Source organism: Macaca nemestrina, chromosome 3 (genome assembly GCF_043159975.1).
Source record: "Macaca nemestrina isolate mMacNem1 chromosome 3, mMacNem.hap1, whole genome shotgun sequence".
Taxonomy (NCBI): domain Eukaryota; kingdom Metazoa; phylum Chordata; class Mammalia; order Primates; family Cercopithecidae; genus Macaca; species Macaca nemestrina.
In genome coordinates this window covers 132,249,701-132,272,611 of record NC_092127.1, presented here as the reverse complement: position 1 = coordinate 132,272,611, position 22,911 = coordinate 132,249,701, and the positions used below count along the sequence as shown (strand labels likewise).

The 22,911-nt window shown below is 34.2% G+C and overlaps 1 long non-coding RNA gene and 1 pseudogene across 1 annotated transcript in view; one reads left to right on the top strand and one right to left on the bottom strand.

Moving 5' to 3' along the window:
• The window catches only part of LOC105477359 (uncharacterized), a 54,254-nt gene that overhangs the window by 8,643 nt on the left and 22,700 nt on the right, over positions 1-22,911 (bottom strand). Inside the window, exon 4 of the long non-coding RNA XR_984626.2 lies at positions 20,602-20,738. This is a non-coding gene — a long non-coding RNA (uncharacterized lncRNA). The remainder of the gene's footprint in view (positions 1-20,601; positions 20,739-22,911) is intronic.
• Positions 11,756-13,242, top strand: LOC105477361 (14-3-3 protein zeta/delta pseudogene; annotated as a pseudogene).

The window sequence follows — 22,911 nt, the reverse complement described above, 5'->3', positions numbered from 1 at the left end:
AAATGTACAAGAACAGAAATTTTAACAAACTGTCTCTCAGACCACAGTGCAATCAAACTAGAACTCACGACTAAGAAACTCAATCAAAACCACTCAACTACAGGGAAACCAAATAACCTGCTCCTGAATGACTACTGGGTACACAACGAAATGAAGGCAGAAATAAAGAAGTTCTTTGAAACCAATGAGAACAAAGATACAACATACCAGAATCTCTGGGACACATTTAAAGCAGTGTGTAGAGGGAAATTTATAGCACTAAATGCCCACAAGAGAAAGCTGGAAAGATCTAGAATTGACACTCTAACATCACAATTAAAAGAACTAGAGAAGCAAGAGTAAACACATTCAAAAGCTAGCAGAAGGCAAGAAATAACTAAGATCAGAGCAGAACTGAAGGAGATAGAGACACAAAAAACCCTCCAAAAAAATCAATGAATCCAGGAGTTGGTTTTTTGAAAAGATCAACAAAATTGACAGACCACTAGCAAGACTAATAAAGAAGAAAAGAGAGAAGAACCAAATAGACGCAATAAAAAATGATAAAGGGGATATGACTACCGACCCCACAGAAATACAAACTACCATCAGATAATACTATAAACACCTCTATGCAAATAAACTAGAATATCTAGAAGAAATGGATAATTTCCAGGACACTTACACTCTACCAAGACTAAACCAGGAAGAAGCTGAATCCCTGAATAGACCAATATCAGGCTCTGAAATTGAGGCAATAATTAATAGCCTACCAACCAAAAAGTCCAGGACCAGATGGATTCACAGCTGAATTCTACCAGAGGTACAAGGAGGAGCTGGTACCATTCCTTCTGAAACTATTCCAATCAATAGAAAAAGAGGGAGTGCTCCCTAACTCATTTTATGAGGCCAACATCATCCTGATACCAAAACCTGGCAGAGACACAACAAAAAAAGAGAATTTTAGACCAATATCCCTGATGAACATCGATGCAAAAATCCTCAATAAAATACTGGCAAACCGGATCCAGCAGCACATCAAAAAGCTTATTCACCATGATCAAGTGGGCTTCATCCCTGGGATGCAAGGCTGGTTCAACATACGCAAATCAATAAACATAATCCAGCATATAAACAGAACCAAAGACAAAAACCACATGATTATCTCAATAGATGCAGAAAAGGCCTTTGACAAAATTCAACAGCCCTTCATGCTAAAAACGCTCAATAAATTTGGTATCAATGGAACGTATCTCAAAATCAAAAGAGCTATTTATGACAAACCCACAGCCAATATCATACTGAATGGGAAAAAACTAGAAAAATTCCCTCTGAAAATTGGCACAAGACAGGGATGCCTTCTCTCTCCACTCCTATTCAACATAGTGTTGGAAGTTCTGGCTAGGGCAATCAGGCAAGAGAAAGAAATCAAGGGTATTCAGTTAGGAAAAGAAGAAGTCAAATTGTCCCTCTTTGCAGATGACATTATTGTATATTTAGAAAACCCCATTGTCTCAGCCCAAAATCTCCTTAAGCTGATAAGGAACTTCAGCAAAGTCTCGGGATACAAAATTAATGTGCAAAAATCACAAGCATTCTTATACACCAGTAACAGACAAACAGAAAGCCAAATCATGAATGAACTTCCATTCACAATTGCTTCAAAGAGAATCAAATACCTAGGAATCCAACTTACAAGGGATGTAAAGGACCTCTTCAAGGAGAACTACAAACCACTGCTCAGTGAAATCAAAGAGGACACAAACAAATGGAAGAACATACCATGCTCATGGATAGGAAGAATCAATATCGTGAAAATGGCCATACTGCCCAAGGTAATTTATAGATTCAATGCCATCCCCATCAAGCTACCAATGAGTTTCTTCACAGAATTGGAAAAAACTGCTTTAAAGTTCATATGGAACCAAAAAAGAGCCCGCATCTCCAAGACAATCCTAAGTCAAAAGAACAAAGCTGGAGGCATCACGCTACCTGACTTCAAACTATACTACAAGGCTACAGTAACCAAAACAGCATGATACTGGTACCAAAACAGAGATATAGACCAATGGAACAGAACAGAGTCCTCAGAAATAATATCACACATCTACAGCCATCTGATCTTTGACAAACCTGAGAAAAACAAGAAATGGGGAAAGGATTCCCTATTTAATAAATGGTGCTGGGAAAATTGGCTAGCCATAAGTAGAAAGCTGAAACTGGATCCTTTCCTTACTCCTTATATGAAAATTAATTCTAGATGGATTAGAGACTTAAATGTTTGACCTAATACCATAAAATCTCTAGTAGAAAACCTAGGTAATACCATTCAGGACATAGGCATGGGCAAGGGCTTCATGTCTAAAACACCAAAAGCAATGGCAACAAAAGCCCATATTGACAAATGGGATTTAATTAAACTAAAGTGCTTCTGCACAGCAAAAGAAACTACCATCAGAGTGAACAGGCAACCCACAGAATGGGAGAAAGTTTTTGCAATCTACTCATCTGACAAAGGGCTAATATCCAGAACCTACAAAGAACTCAAACAAATTTACAAGAAAAAAACAAACAACCCCGTCAAAATGTGGGCATAGGATATGAACAGACATTTCTCAAAAGAAGACATTCATATAGCCTACAGACACACGAAAAAATGCTCATCATCACTGGCCATCAGAGAAATGAAATCAAAACCACAATGAGATACCATCTCACACCTGTTAGAATGGCAATCATTAAAAAGTCAGGAAACAGCAGGTGCTGGAGAGGATGTGGAGAAATAGGAACACTTTTACACTGTTGGTGGGATTGTAAACTAGTTCAACCATTATGGAAAATAGTATGGCGATTCCTCAAGCATCTAGAACTAGAAGTACCATATGACCCAGCCATCCCATTACTGGCTATATACCCAAAGGATTATAAATCATGCTGCTATAAAGACACATGCACACGTATGTTTATTGTGGCACTATTCACAATAGCAAAGACTTGGAATCAACCCAAATGTCCATCAGTGACAGACTGGATTAAGAAAATGTGGCACATATACACCATGGAATACTATGCAGCTATCAAAAAGGATGAGTTTGTGTCCTTTGTAGGGACATGGGTGCAGCTGGAAACCATCATTCTCAGCAAAGTATCGCAAGAATAGAAAACCAAACACCGCATGTTCTCACTCATAGGTGTGAACTGAACAATGAGATCACTTGGACTCGGGAAGGGGAACATCACACACCAGGGCCTATCATGAGGAGGGGAGAAGGGGGAGGGATTGCATTGGGAGTTATACCTGATGTAAATGACGAGTTGATGGGTGATGACGAGTTGATGGGTGCAGCACACCAACATGACACAAGTATACATATGTAACAAACCTGCACATTATGCACATGTACCCTAGAACTTAAAGTATAATAAAAATAAATAAATAAATAAATAAATAAATAAATAAATAAAAAGCACCTCCCACATTCAAAAAAACAAAAAAGAGACAGTCTTACGTCATTTTGCCACACAGGCTTGAATGACTTTCTAAAATTGCAGAAAACATATTAATCTAAAATTTGTGCAATTTTTATAAATTTGTAATTTTGTAAATTTGAAATTTGTGTAAATTTCTGCAAACTAAAATTGCAGAAATAATATTATATTCTTGCTCTTTATAATATGTGGTCATACCAAAGAGAAAGAGTATTTCTCCCTAAAGAAAATTACAAGTAAAAAATTTATGTTTTACTTTTACTCATAAAAGATATTGTAGAATACAAAACATTTTTCAAACTGGTTTTGTCTTTGGTTGGCTTTTATAAGCCACACTTCACAAAAAGAAATGCGTTTAACTTTTTAGAATAACTTAGTCAAAAAGTATAATGTTTCCTTGCCTTGCACAACTTTTAACTATTGCAAATGATGTTTTGTCCTTCCCCTTTGTCCAGTATTTTCCAAATGGTAAAAAAGTTTAAATATTTAAGCTTACACTGAGAAACCTTGCCACATTTCAGCAGTTTTGTTTTGCTTTTGGTGGAGAGCACCTGATCTCGACTTTACAGACAATGTATTTCCTCTAAATTACACTTTTATAGACACAAGGGAAAGTGTAGCTTGTGAAGGCACTCAGGAGCCATAAAATGTGGTCAATCACAATAAATAACATAAGCTAAACAAAGTATTCACACTTTCATTTTTTAATAAGGAATTTAAGATCCGTAGTAAAAGTTTAATGCTTGGAAGAGACACAAATTCAAGTTGATAAAAATATTAATTAGAAAATGCACAACATGCCTCAAGTATATCAACACTGGACTCCACAAAGAAGACATAACCATGAAAACAACACTCCCTTTATTTTGGGCTCCCAAAATCAAAAGTATGATTAGAACTAATATATTTAATGTATCACAGATATTTAGTACACTCCATACACTAACATTTTCTTTAAAAAAACAAAAAACCAAAAAACGCTTACATTGTACAATGTTTCTGTGTTCTACATTATTTTTTCCCACAGTTGTTGAAAATTTTAGCCTCAATTTGAAGCATCAGCTGCATGATAGGCTATAAGTTGTCAATAGTTCTGTTTCTTTGGAAAAGTACAGTTGTGACATTTACTCATTTTCTCAGATAGCTAAAAGGGAAAATAAGGAAAAATATACACTGGATCTGCAGTTAAGTTTTTGATAATGCCAAGGATCAAAAACAGACAAAACAACATTTGTTGAAAATGAAAAGGTATTGCACTGGTCTTAATAGGGATGTTGCCATCTCTGGGTAAGGCTGACTGAGCCTGTTCTGTTTCTTCACCTCTATGTGTTTTCTCTTCTACGACAGACCTCCAAGAGACAAGATCCATGTAGTCAGCCACAGAAGGTCCATTTGACCTTCTCATTCTTCTCTAGTCTTTTCTCTGTGACTTTTGACAAAAATGCTCAGTTCACAATACTAGCTGCCTGCTTCTGATGGGTAGGAGGTATATAATCAAAATACTCCCACCAAAGCACTCAATGGTCTAGACTTGATACTTAAAATTTAGTTTTCATCATTTCTCAACAAGGATACCTTGAGGTAATAGAAGATATTTTGGTAAGTGAAAATAATTCCTGCTTGGAACACAGCTTACTGAACTCAAGATTTCATTTCTTTGAGTATTAGCCAGTTCTCAATAAATTGATGTATTTTCTGAAGAATGATTCTAAAGAGGTTAGTGATATACTGTTTGGGAATAGATTTACAAAACTGAAGGTACTCTCCAGCTCTACAATTCTGTATTAGGAACAATAGGGAAATGAGAAAGTGCCTCTATATTGTAATCTAGTGGGTCTCTGGGGGATTACTATCTACCTGCATAGTAGTTGAGGAAAAAGACAAGCTCCCAAACACACAAAAATCAACCTGAAATAACATCAGATTCAGCCTGATCAATATATTGGGAACCCATATCTACAGAAAATTAGCCAGGACGAGAGGCACACGCCTGTATTCCCAACTACTTGGGAGGTAGAGGCAGGAGGATCGCTTGAGCCCAAGAGGCCAAGGCTGCAGTGAGGTGCGGTCATGCCACTGCACTCCAGTCTGGGAGACAGAGCGAGACCATGTCTCAACAAAATGAAACAAAAACATCGACTGCATTCCATATTCAGGTTCTGTAACAGTGACATGTCTACTGAATTACTTTTATTTCTTTTAGGAATGTCTGTATCTATGGATTGTCACTATTTAAAAACAAACAAACAAACAAACAAACAAAAACCCAAAAGTGTGAGCTTGACAGAGAGAATAAAATTATACTTTTTTTTTTTGTAAAGGAAATGGGATTAGTTTTACAATGAAGAACTATGTAAGTTTTTAATTGGTAGTATGAAGCCCTACATTTCCTTGTGCCTTTTAAGGTAAGTTTATATAAATATAAAATCAAAAAAACTATGTGTTTTATAGGTGAAATGATAAAATGCAAAGATAAAATGATCAATAATCTTACAAATATGGGGGAAAGTCTGCTGTTACCAGATCAGACAGAAGCCTGTGACCATCACTCATACAGGACACTGTAGGAAGTCATACGACCATGAATTAATGAATTTCAGATTTATTTAAGCAATAAGATATACATTTTCCATATATCCATTTTTATCCTATAAAAACTCAGCAGATGCCTTCCTAATATCTTGATAAACAAAGATATAGATCGATGAGGCACACATATATTTCTAACACAGTTGTGTAGCACTGAGGAAATTGCATGTCCTTGTACAGATCAGTTTCCTTATTTAAAAAGAAAATATTTATTTCGTATTACTTAAAGGACTCTTCACAGGTGAGAAATACATTATCTTTATCTCCAGATGCAAAAAAAAAACCCTGTACTTGGAGGTTTTTAATAATTATACATTTCTTTATTAAGTCCTCACAAGTCCGTTTTAAATACATAAAACCCGATTAATGTTTGGAGATACATGTAATTAGTCTTCACTCTCTAAAATTTATTTTCCTCCATTTAAAAACTCAGCCAAAACTAAGGGTGAGCACAAACCTTAATTTCCACAATTTCTGAAAACATTCTAGCTGCTATTAGCAAATATTTCTATAAACAATGTTCTTCAGTTCTTAACATAACCAAAAGCAGTAGTGGGTACCAGAAATTCAGACATTCTCTCAAAAGCGTCACATTCACTTGGAAAGCCAAGGTTCAGGAACCAGTTTGCTAAATAGTAGAAACTAAAATGCATGCTCCTGGGAAACCTGTTTCCATGGATATGTTAAGATTACTTGATTCTGGGGTTAAAATAGTTGTTTACATGTATGTCTTTAGAGAGAAAATAAATGCATATTCAATTTTATAGTGCATTATTTTAATGGCTAGATGATGTTAGAGACAGTCTCCTTTCATTTTGCCTTTCATATATATGTGTATGTATGTGTGTATATATATATATACTATATAACACAAATTATTGATACAAATTATGTTATGTACACGTTAGTGTAATTATTTCAGTAATGCACAGATACTTTCTAAAGCATTGGCTGTATTATTCCAACGTATTTTGGAAAATTACACAGTCTATCCACATGACAATAGTCTCATTATGCTGTCTGTTATTTTACTCATTCAGGGAGACCCACTGCATTGTCTAAGACAATGGGGAAACAGAAATATGGCTAATTAGAACTGAATAGTATTTAGTGTTTTCTCTCTCAAACTCACCAAGCTTTGATTTTGTTAAAGGATCCCAGTGAAAACCTGCTAACCTCTTGTCTAAAATAACTATCATTATCATTATAGAATAAAGTGAGATGCCTGTGAGACATTAATAATAGGGTCACTGAAACTAAGGAATTCATTACTCAACACATAAGACAGTATAAATCATTTCCTCAAAAACTATTTATAAAGTGATTATTAAAATACACCAGAGGTAAGTGCTGGATTTGCAGAGAAACAAATTTAGGCACCTTTTCTACTCCCATAGACTTTAAATTCTATTTGGAATTGTAGAATGAAAAGCATGTCATAAAATGTGTATAAAATGTTTTAGAAAGGAAGGACCACAATGCTTACAGGACATTCAGTAGGAATAGTAAGTACACCAGCAACACTGATCATAAAAGTGAGACCTGAATGATTTGCAGAAACAGGTCAAGTGAGAGGAAGACACAAAATGAAAGCAGGTAGAATAGTAATGATAGTTCAGTTCTGAAGACTCCAAGTTTAGTTTAGCAGGAAGAGGTTGAATAAAGAGGCAGATTTCCTTAGAGAGATAGTTTGGAATCAGATAACAGAAATACATTTGAAACATGTAATGAAGGCATTGGGGAGCCAGAGGAAAAAAAAAAAAAAGAAAATTGAGCTGGGGAAAGATATGATCAGACTTCACTTAAAAAAAGCCTTAAGATACAGTGCCTGATTTTGACTGCAGAGGGCTAAGACTATGCGAAGTAGCCTTTAGGAGATGGATGTAAGAGTTCAGGCAACAGTTGATAAAATTATTCAAGAATATTCTTATCCGAGATGACTATGACTACTCTAATAATAGTAGTACAAATCTTATATTGCATTGTGTGGGAAAAGCAGTTAATAGAGACAAAACTGTTAAAATATATTTGATACCTAGTCAGTGATTCAAATTAATGTTGACTAGTAACATTATTGCTATTTCTTGTTGTTACTAACACTATTAATTTCCTAATATGTGCCAGACACTTCAGATCAGGGTCAAGCAGAAGGAAGCCAGGTATGGAGAGAGGTTCAGATACCCCATAAAATACAGTAATAACTAACTTTTGAATATGTACAACTTTGATCTAAATATTGTATTAAATATTTATGAGATATTCTTTAGTTTTATATCCTATATAGCTTTCCTGTAATCACCTTTACTAATTTTTTTTGCTGCAAACCTGAAGTTACATTTATTGCTTATATAGCAAATAAGTGTTAAAAATGTGTTCATTATACTCTAGTTTATGAAGATTGTTTGGTAACTCCAAAATCAGTACTTCATTTTGGTATTAGGCATATACCAAATGGCTTAGCTATAGATGACCATAATGATCACTGCTGTCTACACTTTGTAGTTTGTCACTGAAAAGTTAACAGTAAGTTGAACAAAATTTAGCATCATCACAATTTTGGAAAAATTTCAAATGCCTTATTATTTATGAACTATCAGTCAGTCCAATAGTTAAAGAATTTACAATGCTAGCAAATATGATAATATTCTGAATATATGTGAAAATGTCACTGGAATTTTATTTTATTTTATTTTTATTTTTTTATTTTTTTTTTTGATATGGAGTCTCGCTCTGTCGCCCAGGCTGGAGTACAGTGGCGCGATCTTGGCTCTCTGCAAACTCTGCCTCCTGGGTTCTCCCGAGTAGCTGGGACTACAGGTGTCCGCCACCCCGCCCGGCTAATTTTTTGTATTTTTAGTAGAGACGGGGTTTCACCATGTTAGTCAGGATGGTCTCTATCTGCTGACCTTGTGATCCACCCGCCTCGGCCTCCCAAAGTGCTGGGATTACAGGAGTGAGCCACCGTGCCCTGCTGTCGCTTTATTTTTTTTATGGAAGAAATGCTTAGTAATTTGTAATTAGAAACAAGTTATATGTAATTTCTAAACAGAACTAACTTAGTTCTCATACATAAATGATTGCATATATTTGATTTTTTGTAAACCATCAGCTGTCAGACTTGACTTATGGCACAAGTGAATAAAAGTAAATTCTCTCCAATTTAATTGATTTAAAAATAAAAAGCTTAATACTAAATTCTGCAGATGAAAGCGAGTACGGTAAATACATTAATAAAAAAGGTATAGATGATTAATAATTTATTGCTATTATTTACATTAGGATTGTGACTGCTTAACAATTACTTAAATGTTTGAATTTATCACTTATTATCTTATTTGTCTAAGTCACTATGTATGAAACATCATGATTGTGTTTAATCTAATTTAATGTAAAAATAAATAAAAAATAAGTTGGTGCAAATGTAATTGAGATTTTTGACATTACTTTTTTAAAAACTGCGATTACTTTTACACCAACTAAATATTTATTTATTTATTTATTTATTTATTTATTTATTTTCACTTCAGGTTTCCATAGTTCGGTTACTTAACCTGTCCTGTCCTCATATCCTTACTAGCTTTATGGAAGGCATTTAACTAGGTGATCTCTCTGTCATTTTAGAATTCTTACAAATATGCTATAATTTGAATTTGACTCATATGACAAAGTACTTTTTTTTTTAACTTTCACTTTAAGTTCAGGGGTACAAGCGACAGTTTGTTCCATAGGTAAACCTGTGTCATAGGGGTTTGTTGTACAGATTATTTCATCACCCAGATATTAAGCCTAGTACCCACTAGTTATTTTTCCTGATCCTCTCCCTCCTCATAACTTCTACCCTCTGAAAAACCCCAGTGTGTGTTGTGGCCCTCTATGTGTCCACGTATTATCATTGTTACAGTCCCTTATCTGTATAGTTCTATGGAAATTTGGTGACAGGAAATCAGATACATTAGTACCAATACTCAGCTGTATAAGTGAGTATCAGCCAAACAGGTTGAAAATGATCCAACAGAAAACTAACTCTTTCACCATTTATTATTTAAAAACTCAAAATCTAACTTCATTACATTACTATCCCAGTTCTGGGGAAAAATACAATAAACTACAACAGTTTGCATTTTATTATACACAGTCATATCATTTATGGCCAGAAACTAGCTACCTTTGTTTCTAGTGTAGTTACATTGCACAGATAACTTTCCAATAATTTTCTGGTTTGTCTGTCTCTTAATTTGAATGTTACACCTACACTTTCTCCTAATATATAGATATTTCAAATACAACTAAAAAATAACAGCTCTTCTTTTATTATCAGTGACTGTATTTTCTATGGGAATAAATCCCTAGTCTTTATTACGAAGTGGTAATGCATTTTGTGATGAAGTGTGACCTGTCCTTCCTCTATTCGAGCACCACCACCACCCCACTCCCTGCTGCCCTGGACACCACACCCTATCACACTCAGTGACTCCGCTATTTCTCTAAAAGAACATGTCCTACCTTGCATCCTGGTTTTGAGGTCTGGAGCAGGGGTTTGTAGTTTTCTTTATTCATGGTGTGCTCTATTTGTCCACTTGACAATCTTGTATTCATTCTTCAAGTCTCAAGTCACATACCACTTGTGGAGCCTTCACTTTTCGCCTCAGAGGTGTTTCTTCCTCTGAGATTGAAGCTATTTTAATGCAGTTTTTCTGCAATGGTAATTTGTTATCTAGAGAACACTGCCCGTCTCATTGCCTCATATTGTGCATTGCTCATTTCATTTCTAAGACTTATAAAAAATAATTATTCAAAAATTAATTGAATCTTAGGTCATCCAAAAACCAAAGCTTTCATAACTCATGGTGGAGCCAACAGCACCTATGAGAGGATCTACCATGGGATCCCTATGTGGAGGGGGCTTCCTTTGTTTGCAGATCAATCTGATAACATTGTTCACATGAAGGCTAGGGGAGAAGCTGTTAAACTGGACACAAAAATGATGTCAACTACAGATTTGCTCAATGCATTAAAAGCAGTCATTAATGATCGTTTGTGAATGTACAGTTTTTTTTTTTTTTTTAAACTACATAGCATGTATTGATGAGTTCTTACATGAAGACCAAAGGAGCAGCAGTGACTCTGAACATGAACACAATGCTGAGTACATATATGTATTTTTTAATGCTTGAAGACAATCGTTAACAAACCATTGTGAGTATCACAATCTGGTTTTTTTTGTGTGTATGTGTGTGGTTTTAATGGAAATATTTGACAGAGGTTTTAGGATAATGCATATGTTTTGAAATAGTTGAAAAGTGAAATAAGAGAAATTGCTGATGATGGTAATAGAAGGATTATGAGGAAGATTGAGAACAAACCTGAAGCAGGGAACCATGAATGTCATGATAGTACTGACTAATTTATGCGGGTCTTTCAGTAAGACAGCTCATCAAATGTTATATTTTAAATAAATTTTATTTTGTATATTGAAGGTATACAAAGTGATGTTATGGGATATAAATACAGAGTAAAAACTTTGCCACAGTGAAGCAAATAAACATGTCTAGCATCTCACATTAGTTGCACATTTTCCCTTATTTTTAAAACTCTTTAAAAATAATTCATTTTTGGCTACCGTCCCCATTCATCACCCTGTGGTCCACTCCCACCACCAGCTGGAACCCTGGGGACTACGACATACCTCAAACCTTGCTTCTACGAGACAAAAAGAACGTCCAGTCATGGATAAAAATGAGCTGGTTCAGAAGGCCAAACTGGCCGAGCAGGCTGAATGATATGATGACATGGCAGCCTGCATGAAGTCTGTAAACTGAACAAGGAGCTGAATTATCCAATGAGGAGAGGAATCTTCTCTCAGTTGCTTATAAAAATGTTATAGGATCCCGTAGGTCATCTTGGAGGGTCGTCTCAAGTATTGAACTTACGGAAGGTGCTGAGAAAAAACAGTAGATGGATCGAGAATACAGAGAGAAAATTGAGACGGAGCTAAGAGATATCTGCAATGATGTACTGTCTCTTTTGGAAAAATTCTTGATTCCCAATGCTTCATAAGCAGAGAGCAAAGTCTTCTATTTGAAAATGAAAGGCGATTACTATCATTACTTGGCTGAGGTTGCCACTGGTGATGACAAGAAAGGGACTGTGGATCAGTCACAACAAGCATACCAAGAAGCTTTTGAAATCAGCAAAAAGGAAATGGAACCAACACATCCTATCAGACTGGGTCTGGCCCTTAACTTCTCTGTGTTCTATTATGAGATTCTGAACTCCCCAGAGAAAGCCTGCTCTCTTGCAAAGTCAGCTTTTGATGAAGCCATTGCTGAACTTGATACATTAAGTGAAGGGTCATACAAAGACAGCACGGTAATAATGCAATTACTGAGAGACAACTTGACATTGTGGACATCAGATACCCAAGGAGGTGAAGCTGAAGCAGGAGAAGGAGGGGAAAATTAACCAGACTTCCAACTTTTGTCTGCCTCATTCTAAAATTTACACCGTAGACCATTTGTCATCCACGCTGTCCCACAAATAGTTTTTTGTTTACGATTTATGACAGGTTTATGTTACTTCTATTTGAATTTCTGTATTTCTCATGTAGTTTTTATGTTTAATATTAGGGGAGTAGAGCCAGTTAACATTTAGGGAGTTATCTGTTTTCATCTTGAGGTGGCCAATATGGGGCTGTGGAATTTTTATACAAGCTCTAAATGTTTGGCATACTACTTTTGGTACATTGTGGCTTCACAAGGGCCAGTGTAAAACCGCTTCCGTGTCTAAGCAAAGAAAACTGCCTATATATTGGTTTGTCCTGGTGGGGAATAAAAGGGATCATTAGTTCCAGTCACAGGTGTAGTAATTGTGGGTACTTTAAGGTCTGGAGCGCTTAGAAGGCTGTGGTAGAGACATACCCCATGTACACCATAGGTTAAACCATGTGTATCTGTGGAACACTCAATCTCAATATGCACATCTTTGACTACAGCTGCAGAAATGTTCCTTTAGACAAAGTTGTGACCCATTTTACTCTGGATAAGGTCAGAAATGGTTCACATTCCATTATTTGTAAAGTTACCTGCTGTTAGCTTTCATTATTTTTGCTACACTCATTTTATTTGTATTTAAATGTTTTAGGCAACCTAAGAACAAATGTAAAAGTAAAGATGCAGTAAAAATGAATTGCTTGGTATTGATTACTTCATGTATATTAAGCACAGCAGTAAAACAAAAAACCCACGTATTTAACATTTTTTTAAGGTTTTTTGCTTTTGTGATTTTTTTTTTTTTGATACTTGCCTAACATGCATGTGCTGTAAAAATAGTTAACAGGGAAATAACTTGAGATGATGGCTAGCTTTGTTTAATATCTTATGAAATTTTCATGAACAATCCAAGCATAATTGTTAAGAACACGTGTATTAAATTCATGTAAGTGGAATAAAAGTTTTATGAATGGACTTTTCAACTACTTTCTCTACAGCTTTTCATGTAAATTAGTCTTTTGGTTCTGAAACTTCTCTAAAGGAAATTGTACATTTTTTTGAAATTTATTCCTTATTCCCTCTTGGCAGCTAATGGGCTTTTTACCAAGTTTAAACACAAAATTTATCATAACAACAAAACTACTAATATAACTACTGTTTCCATGTCCCATGATCCCCTCTCTTCCTCTCCACCCTGAAAAAAAAAATGAGTTCCTATTTTTTCTGGGAGTGGGGGAGATTGATTGCAAAACAATGTAATATGTTCCATTTAAAATTTTGGTATATGGCATTTTCTAACTTAGGAAGGTACAATGTTCTTGGCCCATCATCACAGTGGGTAGCATTAACTGTAAGTTTTGTGCTTCCAAATCACTTTTTGGTTTTTAAGAATTTCTTGATACTCTTACAGACTGCCTTCAATTTTGATCCTTTATTCTATTTGTCAGGTGCACAAGATTACCTTCCTTTTTTAGCCTTCTGTCTTGTCACCAACCATTCCTACTTGGGGGCCGTGTACTTGGGAAAAGGCCGCATGATCTTTCTGGCTCCACTCAATGTCTAAGGCACCCTGCTTTCTTTGCTTGCACCCCACAGACTATTTCCCCATCCTATTTACCGTAGCAAATCTGTCCTTAGTTGATGAGATTGTGTTTATCTCCCTTTAAAACCCTACCTATCCTGAATGGTCTGTCATTGTCTGCCTTTAAAATCCTTCCTCTTTCTTCTTCCTCTCTTCTCTAAATAATGATGGGGCTAAGTTATACCCAAAGCTCACTGTAACAAAATATTTTCTCAGTACTTTGCAGAAAACACCAAACAAAAATGCCATTTTAAAAGAAGTGTATTTTTTCTTTTAGAATGTAAGCTCCTCAAGAGCAGGGACAATGTTTTCTGTATGTTCTATTGTGCCTAGTACACTGTAAATGCTCAATAAATATTGATGATGGAAAAAAAATAATTCATTTTCATTAAATCAGAATGACATAATGAAACTCTAATTGCCATTATATTTAATGCCTTCCAAATTTTTCATGTTAAGATTTTGTTCCTATCATTGATAAATTTTAAACTACCAGAGCTTTCAAATTTGACTTTTAAAAATTATTATAAAAAGAAGATACTAGTATACATGTAGCTATATTCTTTGTTTTATAGCTGTGGTTGCTTTTTTTTGAAAAAAAAATAAAATCAAAAAATAATTGACTTGAAAGAAATAAGTTGCCAAAATGTCTCCAACCAGAAATATGAGGCTTCTATATAGCAGTTTTTGGTTTCGACATGATAAGCCAAATACTGACACGCATTCTTATTCTTTGTCTATTAGTCTATAATTATTTCAACAGCAAAAACAAATGGAAGTACAAAGCCTCAAATTAAAATATTAAGCACCACTTATATTCTAAAAACCACAATACAAAAAAGAGAGTAATAATTGCAAATGTTTACTGAGAACCTCTTTATCATGAGAATAATTCCACCAGGTATTCTAAGATTCAAACTAAATATAACCAGCTTCATGCTTTTAAACATTAATCCACTGATATAATGCCAATACTAACTCCTGATCAATACTAACTTCTTATCAGCTTTGCCTGGAAGTGGACCTGAATCTTGTCATAGATTTGTTTCCTATCTCTAGGCTTTGATACTATTTTGAACCTTGTATACCACATCCATTACTATTTTGAACCCTGTATACAACATCCATTAATAATTGTTATAGCAGATAATTAAACTTTGTATTCTCAAATTATACATACGTGTATATATATGTATATATGTATATATATGTGTGTATATATATATGTGTGTGGGGATATATATATGTACATTTAATTTTGGCTTTAACTTCTTCCACTCTCTAGGCTAGAAATACTTATTCTCTCTTAAGTTCTCTCTTTACATCTTGAAAACTTATGCATCCAACAAATTCTAGTCCATAAACCAAAATCTCTATAATCACTTTGAAATAAAATATTTTAGTTTTCATCCATGTTATGTGGCACTCATTTTAAACTTCTGCAAAAAAATTTTCACATATTTATCTTTTCTAGTTTATTCTATAAGTTGTTGACTATTTGATTTTATTTTATCTGTAGAGAGAATGTTACATGATTATGGATCATTCATTATGTTCAGCCTATGAAGTCCTAAGAAGTCTTCTGGATTGAGTTTGTCACACACCAAAAAGCAACCAAGTACCTGTGCCAACTGCCCACAACCTCACCTGGTTCCAGTACTACTCTCTGCATGTGCTGGCCTGCATGGAAATTCTTACTCTATTTGTCATAAAATATTGCTTTTTCGGTTATCAAAAGTTTGTTAAGTCCATAAAGAAGGAAAAGAGATATTAGCACTCTTTGAGAACTAAGGCTGGTAGGCATGACACCAGAGATCATTCCATTTAATTCCATTTCTATGCATTAAGTTGTGGCAAGATTCTCCTCTACATTTCATAAAACCTGTAATTCCTGATTTATTTAAATATTTTACTCTTGGCTAAACATTAAGTAATGTGTAATTATAATTTTTGAAAACCTCAAATAATTGAATTTTTATGCTTACAAGTGTATATTTTTAAAGTAAAAAAAAAACACAAGATTCACTGGAATTTTAATCTGTTGATTTGAAATCAGAAAGACTAGGCATTTTAATTGTGCATTTTAACAACATCTTCTGTATAAACAAAATACAATCAAACAGAATATATGTGTTTCTGTCAAAGAAAATCAAAGCAAGGTCCTTGTTAAAGATTGCAAAGCAGATGTTATTTTGACTACTGAAGTAGGGGATAGAGACTACTGTATAAACTGAGCTCAACTCCAACTGAAACAAAGGTACTGAGGTTTATAAAGAGAAAATAGATATGAATAAAAAGGAAATATGAGGAAACAAAAATGAGGAAAACAAGGGACTAGTAGGACTATATGAAAACAGAATATTACATAAAAAGGAAGTGGAAAATAATTGCTAATTGTTCAGGAACATCAGCTAAACAGTATATGTTTTGCAGTCTGGCAGGTTGATGCTATTTTCAGCAAAGTCTCAACATGGAGGTTGGGGTCACTTTTCAGGACAAATCCGTCACCTAGTGCACACATAAGCTGAACTAAACTTGGCCAAGTCTCTTAGCGTGGTGTTTAGGCAAGTCTTTTGTGTTACATAGAAGTTTAAATTCACATTCTATATGAAATACACAATATTTCCTCATGAAAATATTCTTTGTTTCAAACATACTAGATGGTCATAATTGGCTTCCTGTCTAAAACTATGCAACCTGGTAAACTATTTGTTTAGAAACTCTAAAGATGTTTTCCTCATATGGCCTTAAACTTGCTTGAGTTGCCATTTTTGCTTTAGTGGTGACCCTTTGTAATTGGATAGTAATACACAAAACAAAAGGAGAAGCTAGTTCCTTTTAGTTAGGAATGATAGATGGAGCCCAGAAAGTTTAGTCCAGTCCCTCTAGATTATAAGGTTACAAGATTTCTCTTCTGAACTAAGATGTCACACTTCTTAGTCTTACCTTGTCAAGTCAGATACTTCCAATTACTTTAATACCTGGCATACTGAGGATATACAAACCAGAAATGTATATAGTCATTTTGCTTACTATCCTCTCATAACACAGAGAAAAATAAATTGTAGGTTGAATAAAGAACCAAATATTCTGTACAATAATTTTTAAAGTCTATGCTGGAGAAAGCATGATAAATGACAAAAGCTCTCTAAATCTTGCCTTTAAATTTTGGTCATTATAGCCTTTAGATTCAGAACAAGAATTGAAAAGCAAATCACAGAGAAGAAAGAAATGAACTTAAGAGCAGTTCTTTTGTCTGATGAGATATATCTGAACAGCTGAATGAAAAAAAGGATAATAATAATTTATGATGCATGGGAAATAATTTTACAGCGCTCATCTATAAATAATACTTTTAACAATAATTGGTAATGAAACTAAGTATGATAACATCTAGAAAATAAATATATGCTGAATATTTTATTAAACTGAACATAGAGTCATTCCATTAAAAAGAAATAATAGTGAAATACAAGGAAGGAAAAAAGTAATGCATTAATGCTCTTTAATTATTTTAATGTGTTTTTTTTTTAAAAAGGGGTAAACCTTATATATAAATACTAGCCTAAGTCAGTAATGAAGCTTAACATGTACTATGGAAGCTAGTTTATTTATATTTTCTTAACAAAATATCATTTGGAAATGTATTAATGACTTTGTCAAAATAGATCTTCTTTGCAATTCTTAGACCACATAGCTAGATACATAAATTAATATCTATCCATAGGAGATCAAAGAATACTTTCACTTTGATTTGTTTAATTTTGAAAAGTCTTTTTATGTAAAGTGATATATACATGTATAGTTAGGAAAATATGTTCATATAAAGGTGTACTTGATAGAGAGTCATCAGAATCCCAAAGTATATTAAATTCAAAAAGTTATAATATTGTGCATCTGTCTCTTTGATATTGATTCAGCAAACTTTTAAATGTCTCAGCCATTAGCAATATGTAAACACATAAACTTTAAGTAATCACATAGAATGACTGTATTTATGTAACATTCTTCATCTCTGTGATAATCTCTTTTATTTTTATTTTGAATATGATACTTAAAGATAGGAATATGCAAGCACCACAGAGGTTGAAAGCAAAAATCAAATAATTGTGAAGTTAGTCTTGAAAATAACATATAAAGCTGAGTCTATCTATGTCAAGGACAAATAGTATATGTAGGAGTTTTCTATATTGATTCCTGAGCAGAATGCTACGTTTCTTAAAAGATAAAACAAATATGCTAATTGAAATGTCCTTCTTATATTCTTTAAGTATATTTTTACATATATTCTTTAAAATACATATTATTAAAACCCAATAATCTTCACAAAAATTACTGAATGACAGTGAAGAGTAGGACCTTGGGAGGGATGTGTCTTCCTGCCTACACTCCCTGTCAGTCACTCCAGTGTTCTCTATTGATGAAACTTACCACTCAGACAGCTGGCAAATGAGGAATGTTTACAGGGTCCTGATTCAACATCACAAAACTTTATTTGCACCTGGTGAACAATCAATTGAAAACTGGTAAACAAATTTCAAATTTCTCATTTGCTAGCATCCCCAAAGTTCTTGTACCATTGGCCATTGAATCTTAGATTCAGATAAGTAAGAGGCATGGCTTTCTTTCGAAAATAATGTTTTTGTAAGTTGTGGCATATAGAGTTTCCGACAAAGATGAGCTTAGAGTTGGCCCACAGAATTTTCAGTCCCACTGGTAGTCTGTTTCCTAATGTCCAAAAGTATAATGAGAATTGAGATACTAGTAGGTTGCAATCTGCTCTTCTGGGCCCCTGTGTACCATTCACCTATCACCAGTCATATGCCAAACAAACCAGCCCTGGAGTCGCCAGTTATTTGGTGCTTGGCCTGTAAATAAATATTAATTTTATCAGTGCAAAATATAAAAATGTATCAGTGATTTTACTGTAAATCCCTAATTATTAATCTGATTAATCACTTTCTTGGTTTATAATCCAGTCAGAATTTTGTTCATATTCTGTCCTCAATTTTTCATGTTGTGTTCTTTTCTATAGATTCTTCTCTGGTATAGATATTTTACAAAATATAAATTTGTTAATTGAAAGAGATCTACAATCCTGAGTCATCATGATTGTGGTTCAGAGTGACTGGCAAAGGATATAAGGTTAGCCAAGGTCAGACAAACTAGTAAAAATTAATGAATAGTCCTTGGTCAGATAAGGTGATCTTTGTAGTTGAATTGATCAATCATAATGAGGACATGCAAGTTGCAAGAGTTGGGATAGCATGAAACAAAAATGGAAATAAACACATTGAATTAGATCACAAACATTTCAACAAAGCGTGGGATGGGTGGTTAAGATCAAGCAAACAACTGGAAACATGAGAGCTTTAGAAGAAAAGCAGGTGATGAGGACAGCTGTAATGCAAGTTGTTAACAAACAAAAAATGTATATGTTTTCATCAGTTTATTGGCAGTGTCTAGAGCATTATGTGATTTCTCTCGGGGGCAATATTTCATATACTTAGGGAACCAATTTCTAATTTCAAAAATAAAAATATCTATTTTATTTTATTTTTTTATTTTTCCATAGGTTATCGGGGTAGAGGTGGTGTTTGGTTACATGAATAAGTTCTCTAGTGGTGATCTGTGAGATTTTGGTGCACCCATAACCTGAGCAGTAGAAACTGCACCCTATTTGTAGTCTTTTATTCCTTACCCTTCACCCCCTTCCATCCTTACCCACAAGTCCCCAAAGTCCGTTGTGTCATTCTTATGCGTTTGCGTCCTGATAGCTTAATTCCCACATATCAGTGAGAATATATGATGTGTGATTTTCCATTCCTGAATTACTTCACTGAGAATAATAGTTTCCAATCTCATCCAGGTTGCTGTGAATGCTGTTAACTCATTCCTTATCATGGCTGAGTGTTATCCCATCATATATATTTGCATTGGTCCACGATTTTGCAATTGTGAATTATGCTGCTATAAACATGCATGTGCAAGTAACTTTTGTATATAATGACTTCTTTTCCTCTGGATAGATACTCAGTAGTGGGATTGCTGGATCAAATGGTAGTTCTACTTTTAGTTCTCTAGGGAACCTCCACACTGTTTTCCATAGTGTTTATACTAGTTTGCAACCCGACTAGCAGTGTAGAAGTGTTCCCTGATCACCACATCCATGCCAACATCTACTGTTTTGGTTTTTTTTGATTATGGCCATTCTTGCAGGAGTAAGGTAGTATCACATTATGCTTGTTTGGTTTTTAGAATTCATGCTTCTTTTACCATTCCATCTTTGTCTTATGTTAGTGACTCTTTTTTCTCTGAATATTCGAATCATGCTTATTTACAATTTTTATTCTGTCCAGTTTCAGTGCTACACACTTATAATTCCAACACTTTGAGAGGCCAAGGTGGAAGGATTCCTTGAGCCCAGGAGCAACATAGCGAGAGCTTGCCTCTACAAAAAATTAAAAACATTACCTGGATGTGGTAGCATGAATCTGTGATCTGTTCAGGGGGCTGAGGTGAGACAATTGCTTGAGCTGGGAAGGTTGAAGCTGCAATGAGTCATAATCATATCACTGAAAACATACCACTCTGGGCAATACAGCAACATCCTATCTCAAAAAATAAAAATAAAACATAAACATCTCATTCTGACATTTTTCTCTATCTACAAATCTTGGATGCAAATCTTTCTATTGTATATGGTTATTTTCTTATATGGTTTTCTTTAGGAAATTTTCAACAGGTATTGATTTATGAACACTCTGCATGTAAGAGTATGTCTTCACAATTTTTTTAATTGACTCTGCTTTAGTCTAGGAAGATCTCTAGTTCCATTACATTTGTTTTATTTATTTATTTATTTATTTATTTAAGCAGGAATTCACTGCATTCTAAATTGTACTCTATACTTCCAGGGACTATGTCTCATTTGGTTTCTTCCCAAAAGTCACTTTTGTTCATAGCTTTTACAAGGATCTAATCATAGAATTACTTCTAGTGTTAACACTTGGTGGACATAATGTCTTCATTTTATCCTAGTCTATGTATGTTGATCAATGTCATTTTTTCTTCTGGAAGTATATATTTCTGGAGTAGAAGAAGTGGGAAAAAATTGATACACTTATAATCATTTCAGTATACTACACTATATGAAACACTGAAATGTATGTATTTTTGTACATGTAATTTGAATAGTGGTGCATTCTTTTTTAATCAATTATTATTTTTTTAAAAATTTATTGCACTGTAGTCAGATATGTCTAAAATAAATACTTCAGAATTTGTTAAGATCTCATCTGTGACCTTGCCTGAAGCCAAGGTCAAAGAAATTTATAAAATTGTGTTAGTCAGTTTTTACTCTGCTGATAAAAACATACCCCAGACTGGGTAATTTATAAAGAAAAAGAGGTTTAATGGAAGAGGTTCCACGTGTCTGGGGAGGCTTCACAATCATGGAGGAAGGCAAAAGACATGTTGTACATGGCATCGTACATGGCGACAGGCAAGAGAGAAATGAATGCCAGCAGGGGAAATGCTAGACGCTTATGAAACCATCAGATCTCATGGAACTCACTCACTATCACAGGAACAATATGGGGAAAATTGGCCCCGTGATTCAATTATCTCCCGCCAGGTCCCTCCCATAACATGGGGATTATTACAATTCAATGAGATTTGCATAGGGACACAGAGCCAAACCATATTAATACTCTCATATACTCCTTCAGGGTTTGGGAGACAAATAGTGCTACTTAACTTTAATGTGCATCCAGAGTCAGGATAACTTTTTCTCCCCTAAAACATACATTAAAGCATTTTCCAGTAGAATTTATGTGGAATGAGAAAAAATAGCAAGGTCAATCTGCTTCTTGCTATAAAATTGAGCCATTTCGAGAAGATTTTGCTTTCAGTAACTACTTTTCAGATATGTTGTGACATTCAACATGTGTTTGTAAAAGATAGTTTACACTAATAATTATCATTTTTATGTAGCCATAATTTAGATAAGCATGTCTTGTTCCTTCTCTCTTTCCTCAGAAGACTGTTGCTACACTCTTCTCATAACCATAATATGAAAACACTACATAATTTGGCATGATTAAAAGTAGGATAATAACAATTTTTTAAAATCTATGCAAACTGTGGTTAACCATAATCAGTAATAATGCAAAAAGTACAAAAATCACAACAATCTTATGGGAAAGTCACAGGGATATTCCAGACCCTTCTGAAAGCTACAAATCAGCAAAGCACTTTATGATCAAAACTTTTGAGTTAAACAACAACAGTTGCCTTGATTAGTAAGAAGACTGTCATTCAAATTGCACAAGAAACGTTCTCCAGGCTGAGGTATAAACTTAACTTAAAAACATATTAAAACTTTGACACTAAGGGAATTATAGAAAGAGTTTACAACATAATTTTTAACTCATGTAGATAATTGACATATTTTTAAAGAAAAGTAGAACTAATATACTACCATGGTAGATACTTTAACATTTTTAACTTAAGCCAGAATTATTTTTTTCCGAATCTATCCTACAAAACAAGTAACAAAAGATTGGTTCATTGTACAGTGAAACGAGTAAAAATTAACAACCAAAATGACAAACAGACCAATATGAATATAGGTCATAAATGAACAGGCAATTCACATGTAAGACAGCAAAAGTCACTGATACTTAGAGAAATAAACTTTAAGTCAGCGAGTTCTTTTTCCAGAGAAGATTTACAACTTAAATGAATCTAAGAATTTTTTTTTGATGAAGTGTAACTTGGAAT